Consider the following 24,320-nt stretch of genomic DNA (forward strand, 5'->3'; position numbering starts at 1 on the left):
GAATTAATTTAAGTAAATATTACATTTTATTTAAAAAATCTATTCGTATCGAAATACACTCGTGAGAATACGTAGAATTGGAAAAGAGAAAGAGAGACAACTCGCCGCATCGTTTTTCTTTGACTTCGTGCATTCGCGCTTTAGTCGTTAAGGGAGGTTAGTTATACCGGTTATCGGTGCGAGTTCACGAACAAACAAAGACCGGTTTCGTTCCATTGAACCGATCTCCAGCACGTCCGGGGACCGGGTTACGTATTGCGAAAAGGTACAGGCTTCGATAAAAATTCACAAGTAATATATACAGACTCGTTCTTTGTCTAATTATACGACCACAACTTCTTGATTTAATGCGCATTTAATCATATTGAAGTGTACGAAACTAAAAATTCATTCATTATAACGTGTTTCACTTTCAAACATGCTTCAGCTCTATCGGGAACTAATAAAATCAACCAAGTTAGAAAAATAAAATAAAAGTTGTACTCTCAAAATTTTTTGGAGTGGAATTTCATCTAAAAGAGTGGAATTCCACTCTAAAAGTGTGAATCTCTTTATCAAGACTGGCAGGATTTTCACACTTTTAGAGTGGGATTTCACTCCAAAGAATTTAGAGAGTAGATGAAAAGAATTTTTCAAACATTTGCAAATTACCCTCTGCTCGCAACAGAAGTTTCGTATCGGCTCAAGTGACAACGAAAGACTGCCACGGCTCTTCGGCGGCGTGTTTTCTTACGGGAATACCGAGGCATCGAGAGTTCATCGATGACGCTACGGTGGGCAAGGCTCCAAACGGCGGACAGAGCGAAAGAGCAGGGAAAGCGAACACCTGGTATCGTATCAAATATCGCGGTCACGTATGCGGCAACCAAGTTTTCGGCCGTTTGTCGTATATAATCGTGAAACTTACGATTATCGCTACCGCGCGGAACAGCGGAGACGGGAGGAGGAGCAGTCGCACTAATGGTGGCGTACACCGAATCTGGACCAAAGACCGACCGGCACGACCTTACGTCGTCGGCCGGTCCGGCGAGCTCGTAAATTCAATTAGTCCGCGAATATCTTCAGGACCATAGCGGCGGGGGCAGCGCGATCTTCTTCCTCCGCTTCTTTTCCGACTCTCCTTCTTCTCCTTTCAGTCTCGCCCCTCTCTGTCCCCCCTTTCCCTCCCCCATGTCCCGCTTTATCTCGACCGAGTGGGAATTCGCCCACTTTTGTTCTTTGTTCCGTGGCACTTCCTTTGGTCGCCTCCACCTCTACCGCGCCTTCTCCTTTTATTCCTACACTCGGCTAGACGTCCACCCTTCATCCACTACGCTATCCATTCTTCATCGCAGTCGCGAGAAAAAAAAAGAGAAGAAAAGAGTGGAATAATCATATTGCGCACTGTAGTAGAACATGCCACCTGAGCCCCTCGAAGGAAACGGCGGGAATAAAAATTTAAGAAGAATGCTGAGCCGACGCGCGACGTTTGTAAATTGTTATAAATTACATGCGAAAAATGCGTATATATATATATATAGGTAACATGTGGTTTAGATTTATTTTATGGTAATACGGATTCAGGCTGTAATTTTATTTACCCTGGCTTTCGCAACATCGCCGGATGTCTGTTGAAGTCATTACGAACGTCAAAATTATCCATTGAAACGGCTAGAAACGTATTTCGCTATCTCGTTTGCAGCGAGGTTGATAGTAATTGAAGTACGTTTGGGGCTGGAGATTGAATTATTAGAATTACTAGGGAGTAACGTTCGCGCTAGGCAATTTCGATAATACGAGGCCGGCAGCGAAGTCGAAGCACCGCGTGATTTCTGAATGCGGGAGCCGGCGGATGCCTGCCAGCTAAAAGAATAAGGAGGTTAAAGTGCCAAAGGAACGCGGTACCGTAGCAAATAGCTAATTCGTACTCTGCGTGCGCGAGATCTCCTCTCGCCACACACAGGTCGGACTTCTCGCCGAGGTGTTTCGACATCGGGAAATTCGTGTCTATCTCGTGCTCGCGCGCGACTCGCTTCGAAGCTTCGGACTTTCGGGTGCCGCCGCTGCATGTTTAACATTCAATAACGTTTCTATCGCAGATGCGATCTAGCCGCGGGAGAAGCGCGACCGAGGGCCGATGGCGACTCCCACGTAGTGAGGCCACCTTGCGAAACTCAGATGATACCACGTTTGCTGTATCGCAGCTTCTGAATATAAGCGCAACACGATCGGACAATCTCGATGGCACAAATGGGAAAAAAATTATAATCTATCACAGCGCGTATATACCAGCGTATTACCCGCTGTATCAAGTAATTTATCTAAATATGTAACAGATAGTATATCTAAATCGCACTCCCCGATTTTCTCGAAGATTCATGGGAAAGGAATAAATGATTGGCATCAAAAGAATTGAGATTTCAAAAATTCAAATCTATAAGAAACAGTATATTTATGACGCAAGAATTTTGGTTAAGCCTTGCGATGATAATAGTAATCATTATAAATTTGATATAAAATAGCAATTATTTATTTATTTAATTAATAAAACCAATAATTGATTTTATATGTATTAAAATTATTAGCTCAATAGACATTACGTGTTTAAATCATCGTGTATCACTTCATAAATTGACAATTGATTATATAACAGTCATTAAAATCATAATTATAAATTTTACTCGGAAAATATCATTCTGTCATTGTCTTTCCATTATAGACTTTGATTAATTCTGAAGATCTCGAAAAACGAACATGACGTTTTATTTCAGCCAATGGCGACATAACAAATAACCGATAGCTACTAATCGGATGAGTGCAGGGTGTGCATTAGCTACTCAATACTCGATTACGCTCATTACGCTGCACAGAAAAAAAATACGCGATATAAGAACAGTCTTAGCAAAGCGTGGAAACGAGTTCGAGACGTCTTTGATGCGCGCGAGCGGACTATCAGTCATCACCCTGGCGCGAGAGGCAGGGAGTGATTTTCCATCGGTGGCGATTTATCGATTGTGTGCCGCGATGATTACGCGTTAGCCGGAGGCTTAAGCACGCGTTTACGAAATTGATTGAACACGGTGTACAGCCTCACAATTTCGGTAACGGGAAAAACCACGAGAGCAATCCATCAAAACGTGACCCCCCTCAGTCAACGGAAAGAAGCACCGTAATTAACCCATTGGCTACAGTTGAGCTGGGCTGTACCGCTGTACGCACAGCTTGGAATTCGAACTAAAAACGCGAATGTCCTTTCGATGAAACGAATGCAGATCGAAACAAGTGAAGATGCAATTCTGCGTTTGACAAAATTTAAGGTGCAGAAAAAAGTTCGTCAATTAAATTTAATTTTAATAATTTATCATTTTTTATCACTAGCGACTGTGAATCGCTAAGACTACGTGCTCGAGCAATTCTAATAACGTGTGTAATATCCAAGAGCTAAAGATCGGAAAGCGGAATCCATGCGAAAGGAACATGCACATTTCTTCCAACGGCAAGTCTCGCAAAATAAGCGATCCCTCATAAAACATATAAATAAATAAGGATAAATTGCCTCGCGCGGTAAGTGCGGTAAAATAGATTTGCAGTCAGACATGTTATCCGCCATTTTTTCAAAACTTTATTAAAGCCTCGGAGTTATCCTATACATATCGATGTGTCTTTTTACTCATATGCCTATGCTGCTTTGCATGTAATAGAGAGTTCTACAATTGCGGAAGAAACGTTGTAGCGAGAGACGAAACACGGTTGTCGCATTAAGTCGCATCCTTTTAACGGCGCATTAAAAATTCACCGGCCATTAATGTTTCTCTTGCGCTGTCCTTTGAATGATAACACCTCCGCCGCGCGCTGCCGCGAGCGCCGGCATGTCATTATCGTGTGTGCGCGCGGGCCCATTTTCATAATTGAACATTTTTACGTAAGGCCGCGGGAGGAGGACAGGGATGTAGAAAAAAAAAAGATCGGAATGTATAATAAAGCTTCTTGCATTAAACCCACTCGCGAATAGCTATTCGTAGCTATTCGCGGCTATTCGTGACTCGAGTTATCTGCATACTCCGCAACAAGCGTATCATTTAGCTACCTACGCCAAGAATTTCGCGTCTCGCGGAGATATGCGCAAACCTCATTTTATACGACTTCCCGTTGTAACCATCGACGTTATACACATATATATCTTCGTCGCTATCCTTCCGTACGGAGTGATAATCGCGCCGGATCTTCTATCGACGAAGATCACTCACATCTATGCCAACATTTGAAGCGGAAAACATGGGTGTATCGTCGTAAAGCGTAATCGAACAGATACGCTTCATAGATCGAGTCGATTTTGCTCTTGCGCGATTGCTTTGCGACGTCCGATAATTACAGCTGCTCCGTTAACGAGATGTAAAACTGATATGCCCAAATAAAGATTGCTGCAAATTTCCGGCACACCTCTCTTCGTGAGTTATATTTGAAACATAATATAACTATAAATCTTCTCCCATCGTGCAACACTCGGCGTGTCTTAAACTCTGATAAAACTAATCTAGAACACGTAAGTAATGTTTTGTAATGGACATCACATACGAGATAAACGTTTCTTTCTTTTTTTTTTAATGCGCGCGAAACCTGAAACCACCGCTAATTTTCTGCTTTATTTGAGCTCCGAGAGTGACGCGTGTAATAATCGTGTCGCGATTTAAAGATCTGGAAAACCGATTGACCCAATTACATCCAATTCTGCGTAATTTAGCACCGCATAAACTGGAATCTTATAACGTTACCTTGAATCACGAAGGAAACAATAAAAATGGAAATAACAACTAAGCGATGAAGCGGTAAGCGCGCTTATCGCAATGTACGCTCGTCGCCCACGCATATCCTAATTGGTCGGCCTCGCTAAAGGAAAGGACGATTTGATGCTAATGTCGAGAAGCGAGTCGCGTGAGCGAGGAAATCAGAAGCGTTGTTCCATACGAGGCGTTCCCCGTAAACTTTGCGAGGACGATAAAATAACCGCGACCCGTAAAGAGAGTAAAACCGCCGGCATACAATACGCTGTTTCCCCCCCGGACGATACGAATCTGCCATTTTCTCATGAAGCAAGCAAACAACACATCTCTCCGCATCCGCGACTCCACCCACGCCACTCGAATCCCCCCGGCCGGCGCGACGTGGCGGTGTATATACGTGTGCACGTAATGTCGATTGCGAAATTCGTGGCGGTATTCTTACGTAACGCGCGGTGTCTCGTTCGCGCCATTGTTCTCGTCGCGCCCCATTGTCGCCCGTACGAAGCGCGGCGGCACATAGATATAAATGAAGAGATCCGCATCGCGCGGTTTCTCGAGCCTATATAGCTGCAACGTCGTCGGTCGCCGTAGCGCAACGCATTTACACGCGACCGCTTGTAAATACGCTCGTCCCACAAGCTCCTAAGCTCTCTCGAGCGACGATTAATGTCGCCGGTATGGTACACGTGTTTCGTAAACCGTCTCTCGTAAATAGGACACGCCGCCGCGCCGCCGCGCTGCCGCGCCGCGCCGCACCGCGCCGTGCCGGGCCATACCTCGTCGCACCTCCGTGCAAATTAAATCAACGTGCCCATTAAAACAAAGTTTATGGCAAATGTTTAGAAAGTAGCCGCGCGGAATATACATCTGCGCGACGTTGACGAAACGCAGGCATTATTAACGCTTCGGAGCCGGTGCGCGCCTTGTGCAAAAAGCTTGCAGCGTATATCAAGGACTCTTGGCGAATGCGCAAAAATGTTCGTCCATATTTCTCAAATTGATATAGGCATCTTTCGAAGGTCGATGAACTTTTACTTCTGGGTTGTCTCATACGTTAATAGATAATTTTACTAATTGTTATATCAATTGTTATCATCAGTTAAAAGCTTTTTGCTCCAACATAATTACCTTTGACAAATTAGTGATTCATCTTTCAATTAAGATATTTTTAAACTATTCTCTGAATCTAAATCAGCGAAATTTGTGCTATACATAATTGCGATCATCAGTGATTATCCACTGTCCTTTAATAATTTTACTTAAGAGGGAGTACTCTCACTAATCGCAATCAGTATATTGTCACTGAAAAATAATGGGTAAATCATTGATTGATATAGTTACAAGTATACCATTGAAATCAGGCTGTTCGCTGTCTTTCAGTGAATAATACACCGATTTAGAGAGTGACAAAATCTCTCAGAATGACAAAATAATTCAACACACACACACACACATAAAATTAATCTTTTACCTAGACTTACACCAAAAACTACTAGGTTTTAGAGATTATTGCATCCTATTTTTGAAAGGTATGAATGTAGATTCGTCAAGTAATAAAAAACTGGACCCGACAACTTCCTCCGTTCCGACTTTCTCGCGATCGCACAATCATCTCTCTCGCCCTGCAGCGAAAAGTCGAAGATACCGAGCGAGACGGAAAACCGATCAAGCGCAATAAAGCTCGTGTTTTAATTCCAACGGCGAAGCGGCAGTGCGGCGTAAGTGAATTTAAAAGTCGTGCCTTATATACCTGCATTTACTGCGCAGTAAAACGGCACGTCGAGCCTCTAATAGTACGCGTCCGCCGACCGAAGTTCCGAGCGTGGAACGCCGCCATAGCACCGGCATTTAGGGTTGTGCTAGCAATCTGAAGTACCCCAATCAAGCTATAGGATATCTATTAAAGAATATTAGAGCCACCGGCGCTCTTCGATAAATTGCCGTTTCCCTGAGCGCTCTTCCGTGCGCCATATTCCTTTACCGTCTTCTCTACACTTCCATTTATGACAACCGGCTATGTTGTCCTTGCACAAGAAAACTTTGCTGTTTCCCACGTTATGACATCTCGAGAGTAATATCGACTGATATTCGTAAACTTGAGAATTGATCTGAATCACAAAACGCTTCTCGAGATTTTAAGAGTAATTTTAAATAATCATTTTAGGATTTTTTCTATATATAATAGATGAATTTCTGTTTTAATAAGAAATTTATATATGCAATATATAAATGTACACTTACACCATTAAACGCGAAACTTTCTAAAATTCGTTAATGAAAAAATAAATTGATTAATAACATCATTTCTAATTAATTTTGGCAAAATACCTATATTTTTTAATTCAGCTTGTTAAATATTTATTGATCAAAAATCAAGGATATATCCAGATTTAGACAGCTACAGATACGCTGCAAGACAAAATATCTTCACAAACATATTTGCAAAATTATGTTTACGGATTTTATTATGACCAGAATTAAATATTGATGTAAAATTGTAAAATTATTTCGCATATTATGATAGTGAGTTTATAATGCAACGTGCAATACGTATTCCTTCGAAATTATACGAGATGATTAATGACGAAGTTAAGTATCATCTTTGCATAATGTAATGTCGTTTGCAGCGTCGTTAGAATTTTTTACCCCCATTAAAAAGCGACACGGTCTTTTATACCCTATAAAACAGAGGCGAAAACCAATGCTCTTTTTGTACGTTTAATGTAGTGAACATTCGTTCACAAGGGCGATTCTACGGATGCTTAAAATCTGCAACGCAATATTTCTAAATTATGGGCTTCCTCGCACAAGGCGCTCTCGTACATTATCTGTACCTCATTGAAATGTGTATAACGCAGCTAGAACGCAACTATAAAATATTGAACACCTAGATATTACCATAATATATGTTTTTTCAAATCTTAATATTCCATCAAACGCAATTATACGACATGTTTGTTACGCCATCTTCAAGAAATAGCATCGCAATTTCACGCTCCATCCTGCTGTATTTTAATTTGTAGTTATTATTCAACATACATTCAATCGCATTTTTATATAGACAAATTCAAGTTTTTCATCGAATTAAAAAAAAACCCCCGAAGAAAAACGAGCTAATCTGACAGAAAAAAATAGAAGATCGTTAGAGAACGAATTTACAAAATTATTAGAAGATTACGCTAATGCACTTCCCCCAAAAATTAAGTTAAAGGTTAATATCTTGAAATTATAGGAAGATTGCCGTCATTAAAACACGAGTAACTACTCCAACGGGTAATTTTTTCGTACAGTTGTACGAATATAAAAACACCGTGCGCATAATTTTCGGATAATGACACTTGAAGACAATGTATCTTCCCTCTAATCATCTAATTTCAAGACGTTTTGTTCATAATTCTACGTCGGGAATAGCCGATATAATTGGCAGATTCGTAGACGCGAGGAGGGATGAACTCTAAAAAGCGCAGACCTACCCGCTAGTTTAATAAAATGTGCATAATTGTGCATTGCGCATAAAATTAGGCCCCTCTTCTTCGGCTGCGCTTTGAAATTCGCCAGCGGCCGGGTTTTTATCTCCTTTTTCAGTTTCGACAGAGCGTTTAACGATCGCCGGTGCGACGATGTCGATGCGATCATCCGATATATCAGAAAATAGAGAGCTGTCAGGCAGGTGTACGATGTAAAGGACATCATAATCGGAGATCTTTGTACGTCTTATCGTCGTCGGCGCTGCAACCACGGTCATCAGACCGAGACAACGAGCGGCGACGACGACGACGGTTCGCCCGATCTCGCTACACGTCGTGTTCCAGCTTGAGTAGACAATGAATAGGACGCGAAAAAGGTGGCCGGTGTGTTCCGATGAGGACGGACGAAAAAAAGTATCATCACAATTAATCTTGTATTTTATACGTGGTAATGAATTCAGGCAATTATCGCCTGCGAAGATCTCATACCAGATTCATTTTGTCGACACCACTATCGCGCTGATTAGCGACGTAACTGGCAGAATGACACATAAGTGACTCCGATGAGGTCACGTATAAAATTTGTCAGTGTCATTATAAAATGAGATATAGTGGAAAAATAAGCCGCGTACGTTGCAAATTTTATATTTTAATATTTAAAAGATGATAATTTTGATCGATTCTTTGTAATCGACATATTTCGTAATTATCAATTTATTGTTTGTTAAATGTATATCGGATACTGCCTGATGTGCATTAATAAATAGCAGATTATCATATTTGCATAATATAATTTCAGTTACAAATGTAGTTAAAATAATATTACGTAAAACAGCTATAATTAATACATTTACACGAACCGCTTAAAATTGTGTATATATTCTTTGTGCCTAAATAATATGTAAATGTGATATGAAAAATAAAATATAGATTAAGCAAAATGTATTTTAAAAAAATATTGTGTATGAAGAATTTCGAAGAAGTAAAATAATAAAGAACAATAATCCAGCAACTTTATAATAAAAGACAGATATAAAATCCCATTTTATACTAAAATGCGTATGTGAAAGTGTGAATGTGACTGTGCGCTATCCAAACAATAAAGATTAGATTAAGGGGTGGCAAGAGAACACTCAAATGGAAAAAAAAAGATTAAAGATCAGAAAGGAAAGAAGGTGTGTTGAAATGAGCCGGGTCTTAAAAATGGGAGGAAGCCATAATTCTAATACACGACGGATTCTCCTAGTCGATATCAGTCGTATTCGCATCCGGCACACAAGAAAATAAAAGAACGTTGATCGCGCAGTCAAAGATTTATCTGCCACTATGCCACATTCACAGGATTCACAACGCTTCCGGTCAGCAATACCATGCCGTTTATCGTTTAATTAGGGATCAGAATACTTAAATATGCACGTTATTCCCTTTGTTTTATAAGGAACCAACTGCGTACAGTTTCTTCATATTCCTTTTCCCTTTGGGCCGTGTGATTTGTTTAACGGTTGCGTTAAATGTCGAAGTTCTTGAAAAATATCACTTCCTTCAGGACGTTTTGATTCTCTAATACTAAAATATCGAAATTTAAAAGCTGCAGACTTCTTCAGTTTATTCCTGTTTTTTTCCTAATCAACGACAACAAATTGATCATAAATACCCGAATTTCAGCCCTGAAATCAATTGCAAAGAAGAAAAACAACGAAAAATTTGACATTATGCATTGCAATAATAAAAATGACCTTATTTTGCTGCAGTTTTAGGTAAATAACTTTCAAACGTGTTAACGAATCTAAATAAATTTTTGTACAAATACTTATTGATGTACATGTATAAAATTTGATTTAATTCGTAATCCTACTGTTTCATTAAATTTTCAAATAAGTACTAGAAAACGATTTTTCATAAGGATCAAGAGCAAACAAAAAATTAAATGACTTTTAAACCAATAAGAGAATTATGCTCAAATTTTATATAGATATTCAAATATAATAACAGAACAATCTATTTAAAAAATTTTGGTAATACTTTGCAATACTTTAAGAACTGACACATCTTTAGGACATCGTATTGCTATTTTCAATTACAAGGAAACACATTCGCACATAAAAAGAGTACTAGTACAATAAATCATTATTGTACTAATTTAACCATTATCTGTTATCATTCTGTAAGCTATACAAAAATTGAAAATATTTTATAAAAAAGATTTAACATAGAGCCTAATTTAACGTGTATGTCGTCGAACAAACAGCTACATCACTTTCAGTTATATGAAACACGATATCCTTGCACCGATAAGAATGACGAATACTTCGTATCTCCGTGCAATCTCTCGAATATAATTGGCAGACGAAAACATTTAATCGAGATACTTTAATTGCAAGGTTCCCCTGAGACCAACTATCTCATTCGTTTTTGCCTCTTTTTTTAAATGTCGAACCCTTTCTTCATTTCTGCACATGGTAGCTGCGATATTCAACCTTAATTACTTTCGCAGTCGCTTAATTGCGATTAAGGAACAAGATCAACAGCATTCTTAAAAACGAGGTAATTGAAACATTCCCTTTCATTACGTGCAGTTATGACCATCTTTAATTAATTTGTAATCTCGGATGAGAAAATAATCTTTTATTAGTACTATAGTTTCCTTCAGGTAATTTGTTTTACTGAGTAACATTTACGCTATTAATTATTTTCTAACAATTTAAAATCTCTTTTAAATCAGTCGAAATGCTAATAGCTAAGTTTGCATATTTAAAGAAATATACACACGTTACATTAATATCTATATTATTTGAAAAAAAACTTGACGCACAATAATTATGAACTTTCTTTTATTACGCCATGATTACTGTGATTAATTTGGTTCTTGATATTAAAGCACGAGATAACTTCATTTAACCTTTTGCACAACGAGATTCTTTAACAAACATATTTAGAAATTAACCGTCTCGATTGATCTATTGGTTCTTAGAAGCGAGGATTGTCTCGAACATCGCGCAGAAGCTGCGGCGTGAGGCCGATCTTAATAAATTATGCATCGCTCGCCCTTGTGACATTATAAGTCGACTTCGGGCATTGTCTCCGATGACCATTCGTAGCGCACTTGCAAAAGGTTACATCTTATTCGCTAACAATACATAAATATTTTATAGTAAAAAACAGAAATGATAGTTAAATTATATTAGTGATTCTGGTACTAAACAAATATTTATTTACATTTAATAAATATTTTTATTGCAAGTATTCGAACAAATGTTTATTAAAATTTAGTAATTTCTTTCCTCTGAGTGTTAAATGATTCTCTTTCTTTTTATTTCTTTCTCTCTGTTTCTCTGTTTCTTGAAAATTTATTACGAATCACCTCAATATCAAATTAAATATATATCAATTACTACACAGCGTAATAGAATTAAAGTATCATTGATGATGATAAAAATCGGCAGATTATTTTTATGTCAACTGCCACGGAAAGACTCAAAATTCCAAGTGAAATAATTGGTTGCCCGCAACGGTCAGAGTTGTTTTTACGTCTCTACGTATGGCATAATGACAAGAGCATCGTGACGACATTAAATTTTTTTCTTTTGAGTCTTCAGACCGATCGGTACCACCTGTCGGTTACTCTCGCCTTACGGTTTAAGCCGGTGGCGGGTAGGAAACATCGCGATAAAAGCGACGCGCCAAATACGGATGAGTCGTCCAGGACGTAAAGCTTGTTTTGAGGAATCATTAGAGATAAAATAGAATAAAAAGGATGTGTATCCTTCTCTTGCTATCTGATGGCAACCAGTCATGTATATACCCTTATGTCGCTTTCCGCTTCCAAGTAAGAATTTAAATGTATATTTGTTTTGCGGGATACAATGCGGGCGATCTATTTCCAGAAAAATTATTCAACTCGGTTGTCATGGAGATCGAGAAAAGTTTATACGACGATCAAAAGTTACTTAAGGAGTTACAGCCTTTTGAAGAACAACGTTGGAATATATCTTGAATAAATCAGATATTTAACGATTTATTTTATATATTTAGCTGTGTAACGCTTGAGAACGACTAAAATCATATTAATTGTTGACACATATGGAAAACTAGCGACTGAGAATTTGCAATAGCAGCAATTCACACATTTTCAATTTGTGAATCAGCGAATATAAGAAATAACGCGAGGATAATGGAGCACAGATGTAATTACACGGATCGCAATGCGTTTGGTTAATCAGTATGTATTTATCAAAGTGATAAATTAACACGCATTGCCCCAAATAATAAAATTACAGGTGGCGCTTTATTTTGAGTGCTATCCGTATGACAACCTGCTATAATCAGCAGATGATGTTGAATAAGCGTAATTAAACATTCATGTGGTGTCGCCGTGGACAGACAACGCACTCAAATTTGAGGGAAAATTAACGGTTATTGCGATACTTATCGATTTAATAGGTCCAAAATGGAGTAAAGTATGTGTATGTATTAATTGTGGTAAATAATACTAACAATTAAAACATTGTTTTTAATAAATAAATTGAAAATTATACTTATTATTAATAACCATTAAGAATTAGATTGAACATGACATCAGAAAGACGGAGGCTAGAAAAAAATGAATAAACTAATAACTGATAAACGATTTCATACTTTTCCTCAGAAATTTTATCTTTACAAAACTTCATCGTTTTACTGTATTAATTTGTGCAGCGCAAATATAATTAAATGAACTGAACACGCAGCAGAGAATGATTTATTTAACACGTGTGCCATGCATTTAGAAATCATCCGCACGCATATCTTATTCGCTTAATTGTACACACCCTTAATTACATGTGAAATATTAATTATAAAATTATTTTTGTCACGCATGTGTGATATCACGAGAATCGTATATAAGCGTGACCCGTGCGAACATATCAATTAATAGTGGAGTGTATGTTGATGCACGCACAAGAAACGGCGTGACATTATTATTCCGCAAAGACGACTATTTTCTTTATTTTGTTAGAGTTTGAGATTACGAAAAATTGTCGCTTGAGACATGTTACGAAATCATGCTGACGTTTATTAATTACGTTATTACACTTATGTTTTATATTTTTAAAATTCTGATCATAGTTACGATTTTAACAACAAAATTAATTTCTCGCTTAATAATATAACAGATCACTTCTTCTGTTAGAAAGATACATCGGATAAATTGAGAAAAACTAAAAATTGGAAAGTATATTACATTAGTTTACAATTAATATTTACATTAATAATTATTATATATTAATAATTAATAATTATATTAATAATTATTATTATGGCGTGCATCCATAATTCAAAACATTCAGTTTTGATTATTTATTTCAAATTTTATTTTTTTTTCCTTGCACATTATTATTATCCGTATTATACCATATTAATATGTAATTTGCGCAGAAGAATGAAAGACAATTTCTACATCAAAACGAGGTTAGTTCAACTAAATAGAAAAGCAGTTGTTTATTAACAAAGATTACTTCTTATTCGCTAACAATACATAAATATTTTATAGTAAAAATATTTATGTATCATAAATAAATATTTTATTGCAAGTATTCAAGTAAATTATTTTCTTCCGCAGGACAAGACTCTTAATTGCCTTTGTCACAGCTATACTTTGAAATTCTCAAGAGTTCTCAAAGAAAATTTTATTTCGAAATACTTGTATGTTTGACATAACGATTCGTGCTAGAAATATACGTAAAGCCCTATGATGGATATTAAAATAAATAAATTTTTATTTAAACGCATCTCTCATAACATGATTGATCGATCGTACGTATACCGATATAATTGCGCGTATTCAATTCACAATTCACGGTGCTCGCGCAGACTGTCGCTCGTTCCCGGAACTTTAACGCGAACAGCATTACGCGCTTGAGTGGCAAAGCGGGATGGCGATCAATTACCGCGAATTTTCCTTAATTAATTGCATGCCACGCCGGGCTATCGCGTGCTCGAGAGGCACCGCGATAAATACCGGGCGCTCCGCGAAAGGCCAGAGTCGATTCGTCACCGTCGCCCATTCGAGAATCACGCAGGCACTCTTACGCTCGATCGTATAATCGCATCGAGTCCAAGAGCGGAAAAACCACATCTCCTAGCACGGCGGAAAAGGCTAATGTGCTCAAGAAATAAATCCCGTATTCAAACAGTTATACGATCCGACATCGGTCATGCGGGAAAAAGCACCGGCTCGTTGCAATAGAGAGAAGTTAATGACAAAATACGACGATAGACTAGCAACGTCCGTTGCTTTTATTCTCAAAGAATGGTCAACGATGATCATACACTTCAGATCGAAAAAGATACTTCAAAATTTATTTGTGCGATAACTTTATTTCATTGAAATAAATCTTGATTTTAATATGGCGTAATAAAACTTTATTCCTAGCGAATAAACCAGCCGATAAAAAAAAATAAGATGTATTTCACATAAATGTATATTTCATCATCACAATCGATCTTTTTTACACTACTGCTACTTTGACTTTTTTTTCTTGGTGTATCCTTAAACAAAGTTAGAAAATTATAGTTATTATACCGAAAAAAAAAACAGACAAATGGCTAAAATTTGAACCGTTTCTTGTGGTTTAAGTGAAAGACTTTAAATTGCCATAGATATATTTTTGAATATATTTCCAAGTATTATCATATTTATTAAAAATAAAAAAAATGTTACAGCAATACAAGGACTGCTGTTTCCTGACGTGATTTAGTGATTTAGTCTACTACCCACTGATACAATGACAATGACAAATCTACCGTCTATCTTATTAGCACTGGTACCGGGGAGAAGAATGGCAAGACACAGAGGACACAGAATCGGTAAGCAAAGAATAATTTATTCTCGCGAAACGCAGTTCATGGGGTTAATCGAATACTCGTGTCGCGGACGGTTTAGCGTCCTGGTGCTAACCACCACGGACGTTTAGTTCCTCGAGTGCCGTCCTTCTCTCCTCGCAATATGCACGCGAACGGCGGTATGTACGACCAAGCCAACGTGGTGAGTAACCAACGATCGCATCCGCCTACGAGATAAGGCGGATTGTTTGTCAAAGCCTTGCCGATTCGTCTTGCCGTGCCAACTTCAACAGACGTATATTGTCGCCTCGCCCACATGCATATGAACGAGATTTTCTCTCTACACCGTGTGTCATCGCTTGCCTCCTCAAGGATGCATTTATTTATTCAGTACCGCTGTCCAGCTGTGTTTGAAATACGAAGAAAGTGTACCCTGCATGATAACAAGCGTGTAATAATAGTGTGTGGAGATTATAACGTACTACGATTTTCTTTTCAAGTATATTATATTTCTTTTTTTTTTTTTTTTTTTTTCAAGTGTATAACATCTTGTCCGTGATTTTTTTTCTAAGAATTGCCAGACAAATTTAACGTGATTTAACTTATTATTACTATTCCTTTATCATGTTCTCTCGCGCTCAGCCTTAAAAGTCATGCTCGTTGTTAAAAATAGGTGCGAAAAGAAATTACCCCATTACATATCGTATCGATAACTCATTTGTTATTTTATCAAACTAAGGCGTACCCAATTTATTAAGTTTTTACACGCCGTCGAGCGCCGTAAGCAAAAGTTCTCACACGCTCGTCGTAAAGAATGCAAACATAAGTCTCTCGAGTGAGGTACTATGAAGTTTATTTACGTAACACGTTACACGAGGAGTGCTATTCGCGTATTGCAGATTTAATGCTCCGTTCACGAATGCTCGAGACGTCATGACTCCACTGAAACGTTGAAGCTTATTTGCATCTATGTTAATCTCCGTTCGCAGCATATCAAGCAGTTATTAATCTGACAACTAATATTCTATTTCTTCAATACATTTAAAATTCACGTCTAATATTATTACGGATGCAATATTATTAGCCGCTTTGTAGTGTTGTAGATTATTCAAATTTCAACAAGTATTCAAATAAAATGTCTAACTTTAATATTATAAAAATGTTGATACATTGCATTCGGATTACGTACATGAAGATGTGGATGTGCAAAAAGAAAAATATTAATATTAATATATTAATAAATAAATTATTATATATTCATGAACAATATTTACTACTAAAAGAGAAAAAAAACACAAAATAATTTGTAAATAAAATTACATGCAAACATGGCAATCGCTCCTTCAATAACAGTGACTGCAGTTCACGACGAAGATTATAGATCGTATCTGAGATTTAATATCAAATACGCGAAGCTAATTGAATTAATTACTCATTTTCAATTAGACACCATTCAAACGTTTACGATCTTCATGACCATAACAGTCGTTTCCGGGAAATAATTTTGACAGCATAATCGTTCATTTCATTGCATCAAGACGGAACGGATGTAGCATCCTTTCATTAACTTTTTGTTTAGAATATAAGCGCTGAATGCTAAGCGAAGTGGCATGATGGAGTAAATTCCGTTGCGGAAGGGTAGTGAAGACGTACGGTGTCACTTTACTTGTTGTTATAAACGTTGTTTTCAGTTACAGGAAATTATGCACAAGGCACAGATGCGAGCCGTCAGCCAAGCTGTCAGCCGCTAATGGCGGCATCATACATTCTGCGTAACGTAGCGCTGCATCGTAATTATTATTAATAGTAGCTCGTATATTCCGCAAACAGAAGTGGAGATCGTTTTAAAATGCGCGAGCCTAGAACTAATTTTGTGTCACGCATACCGCCGTATGCGTGTGCAACCGAGTAATTGTACGGAAGATACAAAGGATTGATATTTATGAGCAAGTTCGCGACAGAAATGTAAATCGCGCGATACGGCTGTTTCATGTACCTAGCTGCTATAAATTAGAACGTATGTAAGCTTGATTTCTTTTTGGTTTTTAATTGATAAAAATCGAAGCACAAGTGCAGAATCAGGTATATCATAAGACGATGTATAGCTTGAATTATTGCAGAGAGTTACGCGCTGTTGAAATTATTGAACAATAAAAAGCGATCAATAAACCTATCAACAATATATTAATAGTAGTCCAATGACAGATGTCTATTTTCACGTCATCACGTCGTCAAAAAGAAAAAAAAAAAAAACTTCGGATATACAAAACCTACTCTGTTTATCGCATTGCATTACGTATTACGTTTTCCTCCCTTAAGAGTCTGCATCAAGTTGCACCGAGAAGAATTCAAGATTTACAGCACGGCATAACACATTCGTAATGAGGAAGTAATCATAAATCATCCGGAATAACGCGAAATTTATTAGTCAGGCTAGAAGAGAGTGGTGATACCACATCGTCATCATTACCGAATGTACATATCGTCGAGATATTTAATCATTTGTAAAATATTGGAAGTAAAGATCTGATTGCTTCAGGGAGTGCTGGCTGATAGATCAGTTTCACCGATTAAACGTTATTATTTTCAGATACGAAAATCTTTATTAATTACAGGAAAATATAAGTTCTTTTCCACAATTAAAATATAGACAATAACATAAGATGAAGTTAACAATTTTATATGAAAAAAAATTAGAAAATTATAGTTTTGTTATTGACTTCTGCGGTAGACTCGTGAAAACATTTGCTGCACATAAAAGTTTTAGACTTTGTACGTATAAAACAGGCATACTCCTCCATCGGAATTACGTGAAGAATTATACGTTTGTTAAAAATAAACTAGGAGCTTTAGCATAGGAGAAAATTCGTGCGCATGTGTGAGTGCGTTATCGATATAAAGACGTTATCAATCTTTACTATTATATTAATATCGCACGCACATAATTTAGTTGATAAAATTAACGTTGCATTCCCTTAAGATGCAGGTATAATATAATAATAAATAAAAAATAGGAAACAGTTCAATACATCAGAATAAAGAAAACGTGAAACGTTTTTAACAATTCAGCAAATTGAACTGTTTCTTCACTGAAGAAAACGGAAAGAACAATTTTGTTGAAATACAGTTATGAAAATAAATAACTTGGGTCATTAAAATGTTGCACTGAAAAAAGGGATTTCGTAACTATTATCAAATTTGATTAAATGTTATTCCCTGTGCAATACTTTCAAGATGAAAATATAATTGTACAATGTTTGGATCTCTATCGAAGCATAAAACAGATGTTTATTAAGTTTAATATGACTTTACCGTCTGCATTGGCAGGAAAATTATTTTTCTATGATGGCCTTATCAAGAAACCGAACCAAAAGAGAATGAAGGACGTCAATTTCAAGTATCAATTTTATAATTAAAGCCAATGAAAGATTCTATTGAAGAGCTTCGTACTTAATGTACACTCAAATAAACAAATCATAAAAAAACTATTTTGTAATAGAAATTTTTATTTAAAATACACATTTCTCATTTTATATTTTAAATAAGTTCTATCAGTTATTTTACCGATCCCTGATCACGATACATAATTCATGTATAAAAATACATGTATAATATATTTAATATATTACATCCCACCCTCAAATAATTGCAAAAGATTTCTTTCACCTTTTCGCGACGGACCGGGTGTATGAGCCACGTGAAGCCACGCGGCTCGTCGACGCCGATCTTTAAAGGGTTGAGATAAAACGAGGTGATTAATAAAAGGGGAAAAAAGGGAAGTGAGCAGCGTTACGGGTACGCGTGCGAATAAACCGAACGATATTGCAAAAGCACAATTACATATTTATCTCCCTCGCTGGAATATCGTAAGAACCGATCCAAAAGTACGATCATCGCGCCTCGGGGCCGATCTTATCTCGCGCCGCCGTGGCATCGGCTGCCTACGCACGAACGTCCCCGCGTGACGGACATCTGAATGTGCATGCGCGCAGCTGCGCTTCACACGCGGGACACCCACCGGCAATTATGCACGCATTGTAACGTACGAGGGCGAAAATAAAATCGCTCGCGCGAATGAGGGAGAGCGAGAAAGAGAGAAGAGGAGAAAAGAGCGCATATACAGCGTGCACGGAAACGCGACACGCACGTAGAAAAGACGACTCTCCGGGACTCTCTCGACTATTTGTCAACGGCTGAGAGACGGCTGCTGATTTCTCGCGACTTCTCTCGTCGCCTTATGTACCGCGAATGCGAGTAAAAAGAGGAGGCAGCGAAACGTCTCGCTGCAAGGGAAGCCGCGAAGGCATCGTTCTCCACCTCGCTCTCTTTCTCCGTCTACCTTTCTCTCCCCGCGGCGAGACGGTGCACGTTCCTCTTGCACGTGGATCGCAGGTACAAATCGTCGCGGTGAGATCAAAAACCGGCGTGTATTTGCCGCCAGTGCCAGTGCCAGCGAGCCGAGCTGAGCTGAGAAAGCCGTGCGCTCACGTGGTCAGATAATCCGCCGTATAATTTCGTCGCCATGAAATGCAGCACCGCGAACGATATACGTCGCCGTATATCTCTGGACGGGCAGTCTGAAGGCTCTCGCGTGAGAGATGGAAATGTAGAGCAATTAAATCGCGCGCGGGTGGCAGAGCAGAATCGAGATTTTTCGTCGGCCACTCGCGCGGCCGAAGCACGTAAAGATATTTAACCCCTTGCAACTCCGCGCGCGCTAACGAGTATCTGTTCGCAGATATGTACGATATTGAGGATTGTCTCGGGGAAATATTTTACTCCGAGGCGTAAATAACAGTTAGTTTCTTTAACTGCCTAATAATAATGCCAGCGCGAAAAGAGCTCCCTAGGCTGTCGCTGCATGATCGGTCGAAGAAACTCGAAGATTGTTTATCGCGGTGCGTTGCCTCACAAAGAGAAAATCTCCCCGGCAACGTTCCATTGCGAAGTGACGGCTGCATTTTATCGTACGTACGTACGCCTAATTGATGAAATAATAGAAGTAGAACCGGATACGTTCTCGCGCGAGAGCGAGGCATTTAAGCAAGCCACCACCTCACCCGATAGCATTGACACACGTGAGCTCGCGGGATAAGAGCGGGTAAATAACGCCTCTCGCACCCGACCGAAGGAAGGTGGACAAAAATAGGACTGTCGGCCCCGTTTAAAACTCACATGCCACCAAATGCCGTGCATTCTCAGGTTCTGCCTCGCGGTCTCGTGGGAAGACATTTTTCTGCGGTCGGCTAAAATATGCCGACGCGCTCGATATCAGCCTTGCAAGGCTGCCTGTGACAAAGAGATCTCGCTACAAAATCAGGTAGTAAACCCGTTGTTGCGTGACGTATTCAAACGCGCTCCCGACGAATCTCAGCCGAGAGAGGCCGGCTAAACCGGCTCGCATTTTGCGATTTCTATATTTGTGTGTCCGCGACGCGGAGCTTTAACGCGGCGCGTAATAACTCGGCGATGCGAGGAAAAACGGAACCGCTTGTGAAATTTTAACGGGCGCGATTAACGCGTTATCCAGCTGCCAACTAACTTCCGTTAATATGGTTAAAACATGTGAGACGGTATATAAGCGTATTTTATCTAGTTGCTGAATTATGCATGTACAAAAGATAGAGATAAAACAAAAATTCTGCGAGATTGCAAAACCGACCGTGTAACATAAGAAAACGCTCGACTACGCGGCCAAGAGTCTTATATTATATGCATATTCTTGTTGTGTGTACTAAAGCTGATTGGAAGACAAGTTTGTCCATGGTATTCTGGATAGTTATTATGTTGTAATTATACTGCTTTTGCATACAGAATCTCATACGTTTTACTTTATGATATAAGTGGCGAAAACAATAATTCGTTGAATGCCGCTGACGTGGGTGGATAACAGGCTGTCGCTTCAAGCAAGTTCTCTCGACCGACTCCCAACCTTCCTTATATATCTCTTTTTTTTCGCACACATACGCACGCGTGTGCGTACACCATACACATTTTTATATGTTATTTATAATACGCATTTATTTTTTCAGACTAATTTAATAAATGTAGGAATGTCTATCGATAGAGGATTTAAAAAATGGCTGGCATAATAGATTTCCAATCGCATACTGAATTAATATAATATAGTAATGGATTCAATTGAAGAAAGTGGCTTTTTATTTCCAAGAAAGATGAAACGTAAAAATGTGTAAGACGATCGAATATACTTTATCTATAATTATTCAAATGTTTTGACAATTACCTATGATTACACAGAAAAAACAATTTCGCTGAATTATTTAAAAATTTAACTAGATACAGATTTAAAAATAATTTCGTTGAACTGTCAAAATAATTATGTAAGTCACTCAAGCTAATTGCTAGAATGTTGATGGAAGCTTTCACCTTTGACAGCTTAATAAAATCAATTTTTTTTGCTGATTTTTTCCTACAGTGTAAAATATTTTTGTAAAAGAATTTTTTGAAATTTGCAATAGTTACTTCAATGTATGTATACAATTTCACGGACAACATGTATATTTATATTCTTTATAAATTATTGCACCATACAATTTTGCGATCTAAATACAATATTCGATGGATAAATGCAGATTAATATCAAATGCTTATTGGAAGACATCAAACAAGGAAGTTAACAACGTGAAATGGGTTTGTCAGGTGCACGTTCTTTCTTCCATAACGATAAATCCTTTATTTGCGCGGACATTATTCGAGCAATGTGTACACTGGTCATTGTTGCGTACATTCAGACGACAGATGCGCGCACTGCCCATCAGTCATGATCATGATTCTCATCGCTATCACGGTCATCATCATAATCCAGATCAGACCTTCGGGCAACAAACCTATCTTCGTTCAAGAATCTAAAAGTGAAGCGGATGAAGGTATACGCATTACTAAGAATCCATTGCAATGCAAGTAAGAAATGCAGATTTTGCATCGCCTTTGGCAATATTATATTAAAGTTACAACATTTGTGGCTTAAGCCCATTCATTTTATATGTAGTTAATATCATCGTGTAGAGAGATCGAGACTAAAAAAATTATTATGTTAAACAAGTGTCATTAATAATATACGGCTATTCCATCAAATTGTAATAACAAAATTTTCCTGTTTCTAAATATGCAATTCATAAATGTGCAACGAGTAATATTTAATTTTATGTTAATATTTGCTATAAATTATTAACTATTAATTATCATCAATTATTAGGAGTAAGATAGATTACAACGTTTTTTCTATACGTGTAAAAAGAAATAATTATATAAAAAAAAATCATACGTATTGCAAAAAAACTTATACATATATTTTGAAAACTGTTATTTTCTAGCAAACATATTATTTTCTTTATTTTTTGCGTATTCGTGCAATGTTGACTGAGAATGGGCAGAGCCAAGGTCTGCGGTACATTATTTTCCATATTAGAGATAATTGCTCGGCATCGTAGTAATATATACAAAGTAATTCATACGAGAACTTCGCACAACATGTATGGCAGTGGTTAACTGCTGGCATCTGCTTTAAATTCGAGAGAACCTCGTGTGATCCTTCGTGCAAGTACGACAGTGGTATACATTGTGCCTTCTGCATGTCCCGCATATTTTCGCGTACGCACCCATTGTATGCCTGTTACAGGCATTGCCTTAGACGAATCGAGTTCCCCATGGTATTATAAATACTCGCCTGCACTCTATATCAATTTTTTCAGTAATCATGATGTAAAGAAACCAGTTGTTTTGTAATAAAAGCAACCTCTTTATACGTTTGCAATTATAATTAGAAAAATCATCATAATGAATTTACTATAAAAATTTACGCAGATAAAAATACAAAAAACAGGCACAAAACGTCATTGGACATAAATAAATCATGATTTTATTTTTCTATTGATAGTAAAAATATCCATATTTATAACGCAAGATTCGAAATGTTTCGAGATTCGTAAGATAATTTTTAAAGTAATAAAACTTTGGTGTACTATAATAATTAATTCAGACGATAAATAATCGAGTATACCATATACTAATGGGTAACTGCATAACTTATCGATAACGTAATCAGCCAACACTCCTCTATATATACCCGTGTTATGGAATTCCAATTTAATAGGTTTCCGATTAAGTATAAACACCCGCTCGAGTCTAATGATCTAAATTCCATTAGATCCCGCTCTAATTGTTATTCACGTTGCTACACCACAGCAATTTCATTTAGAATCGGCGCGGCGTGCGAGTCAGCTCGTTGGTAAAGTTGTTTAGGTACGTGGTTAATTAGCAAACTTCAATAAATCTTTAATGGATACCATAGCCGATCAATTTTATACACGTGTTCAAGAAGACATTCTTGACGTTAATATTATTAGCGTCAATAATATTAAACGTCAAGTATGTTCTCTTGAACATGTGTTTAAAACTAATTGGTTACGGTATTCATTACAGCTTCATTATAGCCTGCTAATTAAGCATCTATTTGTGATATAGGGATAAGATATGTGATTTTTTTCATACTATCCTTTTTACTTCTTTCTCTAATTTCATAGAATGACGATAGATTAGAGTTAAGAGTCTAAGTTTTATATTAACTAAATTAACTAAAAAATCAAGCATAAGTAATTACACTGCGTATTAAAAATGTTCTCTTAATAATACTGTAACGTAACTAAAATCGTGTATTAAAGTCGTTATTTTTTAATAGCAACGAATATACTAATTAATAAGTTTAATACGGGCTAATTATGTTTTATGTAAGCGTTTCGCGAGCCAGCAAAGCAATTGAGAAACAATAGCAATGAGAAATGTTACCCTAGAGCATATTTAACGGCTTACTATAGAATAGCCTTAACGAATCAATTAGCGACGGAGAAGGACGAAAGGGAAGAGGTGGACGTAAAGGGAAGGAGTAGGAGGATCGAGATCGAGGACTCGATCTCTGCGGGGTCGATGCTAATTTCTGGGGTCGAATCGTGCGCCGACCATGCTTGCGATTGGTCTACGCGAGTGGCGGCCCCTTTTTGTTCTTTTAAAAGAGAACCGCCGATATATATATCTATATATATATGGAGCAACCTGGCGACGATCGTGATATGTCAGCCGGCACCCACGCTCCTGCGACTTCAGACTCGTTGTGCCACCTTTGCCGTTAAACCTTCTCGGCCCTGACCTGTCCTGTCGTCGCTTCAGGCCCTCTCTAAACTCACATCCTATTATCTCACGGCACTCGGATCTTAAAATTTTCACCTATTTTTTCGAATCTCAATAGAGTTGCTAG

At 37.7% G+C, this 24,320-nt stretch overlaps 1 protein-coding gene and 1 long non-coding RNA gene across 11 annotated transcripts in view; one reads left to right on the forward strand and one right to left on the reverse strand.

Annotated features, from left to right (window-relative positions):
* LOC105208087 (UPF0489 protein C5orf22 homolog) overlaps positions 1 to 24,320 on the reverse strand; it is a 619,399-nt gene that overhangs the window by 585,230 nt on the left and 9,849 nt on the right. The window lies entirely within an intron of this gene.
* LOC105208085 overlaps positions 1 to 24,320 on the forward strand; it is a 108,317-nt gene that overhangs the window by 77,583 nt on the left and 6,414 nt on the right. For 7 of the 10 annotated variants that reach the window (XR_005574719.1, XR_005574720.1, XR_005574714.1 and 4 more), the window contains one exon: positions 14,930 to 15,073. The exons of the other annotated variants lie outside the window; for them this stretch is intronic. This is a non-coding gene — a long non-coding RNA (uncharacterized LOC105208085). The remainder of the gene's footprint in view (positions 1 to 14,929; positions 15,074 to 24,320) is intronic. 10 annotated transcript variants of the gene reach the window in all.

Source organism: Solenopsis invicta, chromosome 1 (assembly GCF_016802725.1).
Source record: "Solenopsis invicta isolate M01_SB chromosome 1, UNIL_Sinv_3.0, whole genome shotgun sequence".
Classification (NCBI taxonomy): Eukaryota; Metazoa; Arthropoda; class Insecta; order Hymenoptera; family Formicidae; genus Solenopsis; species Solenopsis invicta.